Below are 12149 nucleotides of genomic sequence, written 5' to 3'. Positions count from 1 at the left end.
GAAGAATATCTGTAGACATAACTTGATAATATAATAAAGAGATTGCAAATCTATAGTAAATTCCAGTGTTTAAAATGTATTATGTATTCATGTGCCATGTGTATGCATAAAGAAAAGAAAATGCCCCCAAATAGTACATCATTTGTGAATTTAGGATGATTTTAATCTTCTTTTCTACATCTTCTAAATTGTCTCTAATGCATTCATTGAGAATCTTACATATGTGTGTATATGTCTGTATATATGTGTAATATATATATATGTGTGTGTGTGTATATATACACACACACAGAGATACTGTGGGTGGGGTAAGGAGGAAATATGGAAGGCATGATTATAGGAGATAGTTGGGCTGTAAGCCAGGCTCTGCTACTCTTTGCCTATGATTCAGGGAAACTCATTTCCTTCTCTCAGCCTCAGTCTTCTCAGCAAAGGCAAAGTGACCTCAGAGGCCCCTGCTAGGACAGCGAGGAGCCCATGCCTGCTCTAAGGTGAACAACGCCTTGCCTGCTCTGCCCTTTTCTGAGAGCTAAAGTGAGATCTCCCCAGTGCCCTGTACTCCAGATGAGATGGCAGTTCTCTTCTGGTTGGCTTTTCTAGGTCAAGGACGTCTGGAGCAGGGAATTATAGGGACTTTATAATTTTGAAGGCACCTCTCTCGTGGCTGCTTGCTGCCCATCTGAAGTGAGCAGGGAGCAGTGAGCACTGGGTCAGGGAGGGGCCAAGGCATCATCCAGGGTCTGCAGTACAGTGGGTGGGGATCCCCCCCCCCCCTGCTGCCCCTCGCCAGCTGGTGCATTTCCCTGCTCACTTCCAGGGCTGCTATGCTCAGCTTCCCTGGACACCTCCCTGTTCCTGCCTGATGTCCCAGCACAGCTTGTCCCAGCTTCTGTACCTAAGTATCCACAGTGTTCCTTAGCCCTGAAAAGTGGAGGTGACAGCAGGAATAGACAAGGATAGGACAGGCAGTAGGCAAGGGACGTCTCTTCAGGATCCAGGATGGTGAGGGGCCCGGGAACATGACATGAACCAGGGATATTTAACCTAGAAGAGAATGTTCTTCAGGACATTGGTATCTTTGAATAATAAAAGCTAGCATTTACCAGACACTGTGCTGGGCATGGTGCTACATTTTCTTTTAAAAATTCTCACAGGTGCCATTTACAGATGTGGAAACTGAAGCACAGGGAAATAGACAATCAACATTAACCTACCACAGTGCTAATTCCCACAGGCAAGATCCACCAATGAATGGTAGGCACAGAGCTGGGAGTGGCAGGGCTAAGATTTACGTAGGTTTACCTGACTTCAGTTTCTGCAGCAATCACATCTGAGGAATCTGATGTGGGTTTGGCCAAAGCTTGTCCTCAGGCTGCAGGTCAGCTGCTGGGGTTCCCATTGGTCCTTGTTCTCTCCTAACTTCAGGCCCAGCTCTCCTTCCTGACCACCAGCTGGCTGACCTCTCATGCCTCCAGACCCAACACCAGAAACAAAAAGCACAGCTCTGCATAGTCCTAACCCACTGTCACCGTTATGCAAAGCCCAATCCTGTTATCAGACTCTGTATTCTATGTCACTTGCTGTAATTCTGCTTTTCCAATGGAACCCTTTCCTAAGTCACACATACTGCCAAATGCTCAAGGTTCTATCCCACCCTCACATCTTACTGGCCTTTATCAGTGGTTCACCATTATCCAGAAAATCAAGTCCAGATCCCTAAGGATGGCTCTCAGAGCACCAAAACCTGTCCTCTTGGCTTCTAGACTAAACTGCTTGCCAGAAAATCTCGGACTGAATCTGGCTCTGCCTCTACTACCTATGGAGCCTTGGGCTAGTCAACTTCCACTGAATGTCAGTTTCCACATCTGTAAAATGGGCATTACAAAACTTTCTTCCAAGGCTAATATTTTGCCCACACCACCTGTTTTCCAGCTGTGTCCACTCTGATTGGTTGGTGCCCATGCCCTGCTGGTTCTTAAATATTTTGACTATCACCCTGTATTAGTTTTCTATTGCTGCATAGCAAATGACTGCACACTTAGAGACTTACCACCTATCTCCACAGGTCAGAAGTCTAGGCCCAGTGTAGCTGGGTTTTCTGCTCAGCCTCTTGCAGGGTTAACATCAAGGTGTCAGCTGGGACTCATTCTTATCTGGGGCTTGGGGTCCTCTATGACAGAGTCCTATATACTAGTAATGTGACCTACTCGAGAGTGATACCTCATTATCTTCACAGATCCTGCTCACACTCCAGGGGAGGGAAATTGCAGAGTATGTGCACCAGGGATTGGGAATTTAGTCCATTTTTGGGTTCTGTCTACCACAAATACCATCTACTTCTCAGTGCTATGAGTTAAATAAAATATGGAAGTGCCTAGCACAGGGCCTGGCATATTGTTGGCCTCATATCTATTCACTAAGTCTTTTTCTTTGACTTGTTTGTGATTACGTGGGCTCTTTTGCCCATTTTAGTTTTTCTCTTTATCTCCAGCACCCAACACATGCAGGCCCAGGACATGTTCTTCTGTAAGAGGAAGGAAGACTACATGGGAAAGCAGGCTTTGGTAAGAGGTGAGGGACTCTGAGAAGAGCCAGAGAGCAGGGAGGCTCCAAAATGAATGAGCAGAGGACATCCTGGCACGGAGGACAGACAGGCTTTGCCGCCATCACCTCTCTCGGGCCCTATTTCACTCCGGATGTGGTAGCTGCTGCTGCTACCAAATGTGTTTATGCTGCCCCACATGAGCATCTGCAAACACTCCTGGAAGAGCTGCTTCAGAAGCAAGGGGAGGTGCTGGGTTCCTGCCCAATCATCTGGCTGAACTCTGGTGCAGAGGCTGTGTCCTCATTCTGCTCCTTCCTCCAGAGGGGCCCAATGGGACAGACCTGCAAATGCAGCTTGGAAATGGGAGCTGAGGCACCTTCTGGGATTCAGGGCTCCAGCTGTGCATATTCCAACAAGGGGAAGCATTGCACCAGGGCAGAGGGAAGGAAAAACAACACGGCTGGTGTAAGAAATTATGGCACCTGACGACCAAGAGGGTTCTAGATGCATAACTTTGCTCGTGCACTTTCCCCAAAGCACAGTGTAGGCTCACCTCCTCAATGAGGCATGCCCCATCGCTTTAATTTTTAAAAAATGGATTTGAGAGAGAGAACCATCGATTTGTTTTTCCACTTACTGATGCATTCATTGATCGGTTCTTGTATGTGCCCTGACCAGAGATCATACCCACAACCTTGGCGCTAACCAACTGAGCTCCCCGGCCAGGGCCCCCCCATCACTTTAAGCGAGAGCAGCTAGCTCCTTCTTGTTCAGGGGCCGTAGGTTTCAGTAAAGGGCAAGGAGTGAGGACACCTGGGTCTCACTTTGTCAGGTAATAAGCTACGGGAACGTGGGCACGTCAGTGACCTCCCCTGGGAACCACGTTTTCTTACCCTTTAAAGGAGATGGAAGCACAGCTTTTTCATTTGGAGATGATTCAGTTCCAACGGCCTTACCTTATTTTGGTATTCTGCTCTGGCCCTTCATTGGCCTTGAGCTTAGGGCGGTGTGTGGCCCCGGCTAAAACACAGGTGGGACGCATACCGTGAACGCCTGCTCTATGAACACCACGCCTGCACCACGGCTTCCACTTGAGCGTGCCCCGGTGCCGAACAAGGCCGTGAGCTTCCTGCCCTTAGGTGCTGGAGTGTCTCCCTTTCAGAACCCAGAATTAGCCAAAAAGGACCCAGAAGGGCTTCAGGGGTTGGGGGTGACCTCCCATACATCGTCAAGAAAGAAAAGACCAGCTACTCCTTGGCTAGAGTACCTTTCCACACACTAGGTACCTCAGGCACCATTGCACACCTGGCCACACTGGTAACTGAGTTGCTAAAGCCAGCCAATCAGCAACAGCTTCACTCAGTGCCTAACAGCCAGTCAGCAACAGCTTCCAATGCCATGCCACCTCCCTCCAGTGACCACGCTGCTAACCGTGAGGGAGCCAAATGGGCGACGTCCAGGGCTCTGTTACCAGGTTCCCACAGCGAAAGTCGAGCGGCCCCTAAACCCTCCAACTGCTGAGAGTCCCTGCGCCCCTCAACTCCGCTACCAGAACCCCTTCCTACCAGCCCGTGTTGGTGCAGAGGGCACCGACAGGACGGCTCTCCATCGCTCAGCAAACTGCGGCCTCTGCTGTGAGAGACCGAGGGCGGGAGGGTAGACGGTCCCCCGCAGGAAGAGCCGCCTGCCGGGCACAGGATGGTGCCAGGAGGGCAGGTGCCAGTCTGCCCCCCTCGCTATTATTGCTCCGTCCCGCACAGTCCGGGCTCAGTAGGTGCGCAGTGGGCAGCGCTTGCCTTCTGTCATGTCCACTGGGCCTCTGAGCGCCACGATGTGGGGTAGGAAACCGCCGGTGGGAGCAGCACCAGCTCCGGGACAGCAGCGGGCACAGGCGTCGGGAGCTGGGCCGCTGGCAGGACTGGTGAGTAGTAGACCCTCGGTGCCTGCCGCCTAGAAGGTTCCCCTTCCTTCTGGCCCGTCGCTGCCCCTCACCCAAACCTTCCAGGCCTTGTCCTGCCTGCACGGGAGGGGGCAGGGAGTGGGCCCGGAGGACAGGCCCCGCGCACATGCTGCTGGGAGGGCCCGTGGCGGACGGAACCGGAGTCCCCGCGATATTCCGTCTGACGCACTGGGCTGATGGGGCCGCATGAAATGGGAAAAGACCATGGAGAAGCGCGTCCCCTTTCCTGGCCTCGTGTTCTCCCGTGTAACGTAAGGGGACTAGGAAACCGTGGATGTGCACACTCTGTCCCCAGAGGTACCTGTGGTTGGGCCTGTGAAATGGTCTGTTTTGAAAGCTCCCCACCTGATTCAGGCGGGGCTGGGGACCACGGAGTTCAGTAGGTATCCGCGAGCACTTCCACCTCGGACATTCCGTGAACCTGGAAACCAGCGCCAGTGCTGCTGGTGCAGGACAGGGGTGCAGCGTGTGGAAAAGCAACTTGGGGGTTAATGTGGTAATGGGGGTCCTGGCTTCCATTAACTGAGCTCGTATTCCCTGCTTGGTTCGTTGCTTGCATCCTCTTTTAATTAAATCGCCACATCAGCACTGTGCCATCAATATCACGATTGCCATTTTGGAGATGAGGGAACCGAGGCTCAGGGAGGTGATGTGACCTGCTCCAGGTCACACAGCACACGGGTGAGTGACTGGGCTGGGACTTGAATCCGCCTCTGTCTGACTACAAAGTCGGTGCTCCTTTCAAACTGGTAGCTTCAACATAAATGGCCTTTTAAGTAGTTGCTTGGGTAATTCATGCAGTTTTGGGTTACTTTAGCACCTAATTAGGTGTAGCGGGAAGGCCCCCCTTTTCTGCTTTGGCCACACAGCAGCACTAGAGTATTGGAGGACATTGACAAGCTAGAGTGTTACTGGGTGAGTGAGGCCAGCCAGTCTCCATTGTCACCTGGAGGACCATGAAGGAGTTAGGGGCCTCAGCTTCAGTGGCAGAGGTGGGAGATAGGAGACTTGCAAATGGGGAGGACACAGCCTCCTGCCCAGGAGACCTGTCTTCGGGTGCATCATAGGCTGCTGTGTGTGAGAAGGGAGAGGAATTCTGCAGCAAAGGGTCTGGCAGCCTCGAGGACTGCCAGGATAGCACTCACCAAATAAGAGTGAACAGTAACCTGGTTTGAACTTCGTTTTAAAGATGAAGTCACCGTTAAGGAACTGGCCCGTTTCCTGCATGCTTAGTGTGTTCCTGACATTTCCTGTGGGGTGACACGGGCCCTCTTTGCCTGGGGGCTGGAGGGGAAGCTGCAGGGGATGCTTACTGTGGCCCATGTGACTTTGCCTGTTACTCAATAACATTTCAAGGATGCATTCTGTCCACAGTACTTGAAATTAGCAAGCAAATGGAGGACACAGCCTCTTGCCTAGCTTGGCACATGTTTCACATTTCCTTCGACAGTTTTTAAGTAGGAGCCTAGGCATTGGCCTTGAGTAACAGGATATAGATGTGCTGAATGGATTCTTGGATCTCAGCTACGTGAGGCAAAGCTCTGGTGTTTCCCGTGAACAAGCGCAAAACATCAGGTGGAAAGTGGACACTGTGGGCATTGGGATATAAACCATGCATCGTGCTTGTGCTTGGAAGCTCATGGTCTAGTTTGAGGGAAAAAGAAGTTGCATAACTGACTAAAATGGAATACTGACCATGGCGCGTATAAAGACAGTGATGTGGGACACAGGCAGGAAGGGGTTCTGATTGAGTGTGGAGCTCCCAGAAAGCTCCACAGAAGCCATGATGTTCTCCAAGTGAGATCTATCTGGGAAGAGCATTTCCAGTTGCTGGATAGATTAGAAAATGGGCCTGTGAAAAGAGACTGTAGCAGCCAGGGAGGTGTTTTTGGTTGCAGGGGAAAGGGAGTAATATCAAGAGAATGGGGTACTGAGGTATAGCGATGCTTTGGTTTATACCTTACATGCCTTCCTCCCACTTTCTAATAGAATTCTGTTTCCATTGGTGCATCTACCCTTCACATGGCCATGACCTTCACTACATTAGTTCATCTCGTTCCCCTTGCTGGTAATTGGTTTAGGTGTGAGCATTTGGTGCAGCTATGGGCAAGACAGTGTGAGAGGAAGTGTTGTAAGGTCTTCTGGGAAAGGCTTCCTTCTTGTCAAAAGGAGACACAGGAACAGAAGGTCTCCTTTTCTTCTTCTGGATGTTATTGCGTCTGGATGTGATGCTGCACTGGGCCCACCATCTTGCTACCATGAAGGGAGTGAGTACGAGGGCAAAGCCCAGGCTAAAAACCGGAACAGGAAGATGAGGAGACTCATCCTTGATGATGTCATTGGGCACCTGCATTAGCTCTCCTAGCTCTGGACTTCCGTTAAGTAACACATGTCTTTAGTATTGGCATTTGAGATGGGATTGTATATCACAGGCAGCTGCTAGCATTCTACAAAGGAAAGAAGGAGAGAGAGCACTCTGATGGATGTCACATCTGGCACAGATCCTGGGCTTTTCTGAATGTGGATGCCTCTCCTAAGAATGGATCATTATTGCCAGTACCAGCCAGCCATCTTCTTTCTTTCAAGCCTTTCCTAAGCCCGTGTCCAGATGGGGGCAATCAATTCTGTTTTAGACAAAACCCTTTTTGTTCTAAGACCAGCTGGAGTTGTCCAGGAGAATTATTAACTATCACTATATATAATTTATATCTGCTGCTGCTCAACCTGAGGTCTTGCTACACAGATCCAGCACCTACAAGCAAAGAATCTGCCCTTGAGACTTTATTTAGATTCCGTGTTGGTTTTCGAAACTGCTATTTGCCTCTCCCACTGAGTAGCACACAGACCTCGGTTTTAGTTGCTCTGGAAGATAAGCACCTGTCTCTTCCAGTTCCCTCTGGGGCCTTCAAGAGTGAATTCTGGGTGCCTGTATTTAATGTACGTGTGCCCACCCAAAACATACCTTTCTCATGTAGTTTAAATTCAACAAACTTTCTTTTTTTACATGCTTTAATGAAAACAAAAGACAAACATTTCATCTATAGAGGAGCCAGATGCTCAGAATTTCACCTTGAGAAATCATTTTCTCCTACACAGCACCTGGCTCTCAGAAGAATCTCTCTGAGCCCTGACTAGGGTAGAATATCCTCTCACTCTGTTAGCTTTTCAATATCTGGACCATACTTAAGTTCAGCTGATGGGCTTTTTTTGTTTGATTAATTATTCAAATTATGACATTTATTAACTAACATTTTATAATGTTACAGGATGTTTGAGGAATTGAAAAATGAAGTTAATATTAATCCATTCATCTAATATGTCATTGAATTAATTTGATTCTGGAACATGATTTTCTACTGTTGTCCATATACATACAGACATATTTGTATGCTACAGTCCTGTTTTTTTAATCTTAATAATTTATAATATTTTTCCCATGTCACCATATCATTTTATACTTATTTTAATGGTTGCATAATTGGATCAGCAAGTAGTGGAATAACATAACTTTATAAGAGACACTGGTGATAGTTTAGGGAACTTTTCTCCTCTTCTTCCTCCTCCTCCTCCTCCTCCTCCTCCTCCTCCTCCTCCTCCTCCTCCTCCTCCTCTTTTGCTTCATTGTCCATCTCTTCCCCTGGGATGAGGATTCGGAATGAGTAAGCCCAGCTCCAGGGGCAAATCCTGATTGGTCTAAGTCAGTGGTCAGCAGACTACGCTAAAATACCAACTTCTGTGCATGGGCCACAAAGTTTCAATCGCACTGTACATGCGCGCCTGCATGTGGTATTTTGTGGAAGAGCCACACTCAAGGGGCCACAGACATGTGGTTTGCGAGCCGCAGTTTGCCGACCACTGGTCTAAGTAAGTCATGGGGGGCCCACTTCTCTTGCCAGAGATTGATTTAGGCACCTGAATGTGTTGTTCTGTGAAGGGATGAGAAGGATGTGTGCTGGGGAGCTTCTGGCACATATGTGTTTCCCAGGAAAAGATATCCCTTCCTTTTACTGGGTGCTGTTTTATCTGTATGTCATTCCTGAAAGTGTAGCAGGAAACGTACCCCACTGATTCAACCTCTGTCTCCCACTGGTAAATGTGAAAGCCTCTTTTAGGGTGCAACCCTGAAACCTGTTATAGTATTAGAAGCCTGTTATTAGGCATTGGGGTGTACAGACCTGGGAGTGTTTCATGGATGGTCAGATTTCTCACCTTAGCCAGTATCCTCTGTGACACTCTCCAGGGTCTTGTGATGAATGTCCTGCTCCTCACTGGTGTGAAAGTTTGGGGACTAAACTAGGTCAGCCAAGTTCTCTCTTCTGTTTCCCCAAATGAGTCAAGGCACAAACAGCCAACAAAGTCTAATCACAGGGAGCTAGCTGACAAGTGTGACTCAAAGCTGGGCAGGGGAGGCAAAATGTTGGGCTCTTAAAGATGCCCTAGAACAGTGATGGCGAACCTATGACACGCGTGTCAGAGGTGACACGCGAACTCGTTTTTTTGGTTGATTTTTCTTTGTTAAATGGCATTTAAATATATAAAAAATAAATATCAAAAATATACATCTTTGTTTTACTATGGTTGCAAACATCAAAAAATTTCTATATGTGACACGGCACCAGAGTTAAGTTAGGGTTTTTCAAAATGCTGACACGCCGAGCTCAAAAGGTTCGCCATCACTGTCCTAGAAAGACCATCGTCCTTCAAGGCCAGGAGCCTGTAGGAAATAGTTCTCTTGGGTCTTCTCAGATGAGGGGTGCTCACTGGAGACAGAGGGCTGTGAACTTGACGTCCTGTCTTTCTTTAGTTGACTGATCCTTTGGATATGCTCTGTTTAGACTGGGTCCACACCCCTATGCTTTTGCAAGATTATAGGATTTAATTAAGAAGACTTGGGTTAAGATTCTGATTTTATTCCTGGCTCCATTGTAGGCAAATTATAATTTGTTTCATCATCTACCCTTTCGGATTCTTAGTTTCCATAACTACAAAATGTAGTTGATGGCAATATCTTTGTCATAGAATTATTGGGAGTATTAGGTGACATATATGAAATTGAGTGAAACAATAGTAATTTATGAGTCACCTACTCTGTGTTAGGCTTTAGAAATAAAAAGACATTGCCCTGACTGGTTTGGCTCAGTGGATAGAGCGTAGGCCTGCAGACTGAAGGGTCCCAGGTTCGATTACGGTCAAGGGCATGTACCTTGGTTGCGGGCACATCCCCAGTTGGGGGTGTGCAGGAGGCAGCTGATGTATGTTTCTCTCTCATCGATGTTTCTAACTCTCCATCCCTCTCCCTTCCTCTCTGTAAAAAAATCAATAAAATATATTTTTTTAAAAAGACAAAAAAGAATTATTTCTTGTCCTTAACAATGGGCATTTTTCCATGATATTTTTCATGACCAACCTCTGGTCAGTTTGAGCTGAGGAGTGATGACATCATGTTCCTTATTCCCAAAGTCTCATATCTGGATTGACAAGAGCAGGAATTGATGAGGATGTAGGAATCTGGAACGTCTGAGAGAGGTCTCAGGTCCTTCTTCTTGGGCCGAGAGAATCTTCAGTGACATGTAGCACCAAATAGAAGCTTCCCTCTGGATGGTGTCTTGGTGTCAGCACCTCTCCTTCCCACCAGTTAGAAGATAAGCTCTCAGTCTTGATGAAGAAAATATAAGGTTTTCTTGTTTAGCAAAATAACCTAGGTCAAGTTGTTTCAAACATTTTTTTAAAAAGCAAAATTCTTTCAGTGGACACTTACTTGGAGCTGATTATGTAAAACAGGTAACCATGGAGTGCTCCTGGTTGATGCTGGTTTGGGGGGCAGGGTGTTCTGCCCATTCAACCCCATCCTTTCCAGGGAGGCCCTTAAGGATCTTGGTGAAAGCCACAGGGTTCTGCAGAGCACAGCTTGACGCCCCCAAATTAGATAAACTCTAGCTAGTTGCTTGTGTAGATAATGTCTTGTGTATACACCATGCCTGGTATGAATAGAGCTCTGTTGAGGTTCCTAACCCTAAGGAATCTCCCTGACCAACCACCTATTAAATCTGGAATTCCATCTCTTGGGGGCTTTGGAAGATTTAATCTTTCTAGAATGCCCCATAGAAATGCAGGCATTCTCGGGAAAGATAATACAGTAAATCCATGACCCATTCCCAATCACATTCATTTATTCCACTAACATTTGCTGAGTATCTACTAAGTGCCAGGTACAGTTCTATAGACTGGGGATACAATTCTTAACAAACAGGCAAAACCCCTAAGCTCTTGGGGTCTATGTTCCAGTGGGAGGAGGACAAGTGACAACTAGGCTCTAGGGGGCTGGGGTGCAGTGCTAGGGGCAGGCTGCCCAAAATATGTTACAGTCTTGCTGTACTCACCTCCTTGCTGAGGATGCTACTTGGCCCGAGCTAAATAATGTGCTGAGTCACCAGCTCGGTAGGGCATTTCTGCCAGGCTTGGGATTACTTGGTTTGCCCACTGTTCTCTTGGGGTCTGGTGGCGATGCCTCGGGGGCCACCTTGAGGCAGGAAAGAGGGGAAGAGGTGAAAACGGGGTAAGGAGAGGCCACCAAATGCTTCACTTGGGTCTTAACTCATTGCTTCTCAAACTTTGCTGCACATTATAACACCTCTGAAGTATGAAATCTCAGGTGCCGGCTCTACCTCAGGGCTGTTACATCAGATTCTCTGGCAGTGGGTCTTAGGCCTCAGTAGTGTAAGCTTCTTGGGTGAGTACAGTGTAGGCCAAGTTTGAGAACCACTGAACTAACTTAGATAATTAGTCTCTGTAAAGTTTTTCTTGCTGAAGGGTTCCTGGGCTTTAAGTACAGGAATGTTCTCTGCCTTTGGAGAGTGTCAGGCTCACCTGGAGAACTTGGTGAGCACACACAGGCCAAGCCTCTCTCTACATCCTCAGGCTCCCAGATGATTCCGAGATGCACCAAAGTTGGAAATTCACTGGGAGTGGAAGGACTGGGGCTCAGGGGAAGCTCACAAATCCACAACTCCTTGGGCCCAGAGCCAGAAAGGAAAATAAAAATTTCTGTATAGATTTTGTGACTTTGAAGCTCTACCTCCTACATCACTATGTTGGACCTTCACACCCCATAAGTTGGTATTGCCCCCATTCTACAGATGAGGAAACATTTATTTTTATTTTTAAATTCAATCTTTATTGTTCAGATTATTACAGTTGTTCCTCTTTTATCCCTCCATAGCTCCCCTCCACCCAGTTCCCACCCCACCCTCTGCCCTTACCCTCCCCACTGTCCTCATCCATAGGTGTACGATTTTTGTCCAGTCTATTCCCGCATCCCCCCCCCCCCCGCCCCCCCGAGAATAGTCAGTCCACTCCCTTTCTATGCCCCTGGTTCTATTATATTCACCAGTTTATTCTGTTCATCAGATTATTTATTCACTTGATTTTTAGATTCACTTGTTGATAGATGTGTATTTGTTGTTCATAATTTGTATCTTTACCTTTTTCTTCTTCTTCCTCTTCTTAAAGGATACCTTTCAACATTTCATATAATACTGGTTTGGTGGTGATGAACTCCTTTAGCTTTTTCTTATCTCTGAAGCTCTTTCTCTGACCTTCAATTCTGAATGATAGCTTTACTGGGTAAAGTAATCTTGGTTGCAG

The sequence above is a fragment of the Myotis daubentonii genome, chromosome 14 (assembly GCF_963259705.1).
Source record: "Myotis daubentonii chromosome 14, mMyoDau2.1, whole genome shotgun sequence".
In the NCBI taxonomy this organism is placed as follows: domain Eukaryota; kingdom Metazoa; phylum Chordata; class Mammalia; order Chiroptera; family Vespertilionidae; genus Myotis; species Myotis daubentonii.
This window is presented reverse-complemented; position numbering follows the sequence as displayed.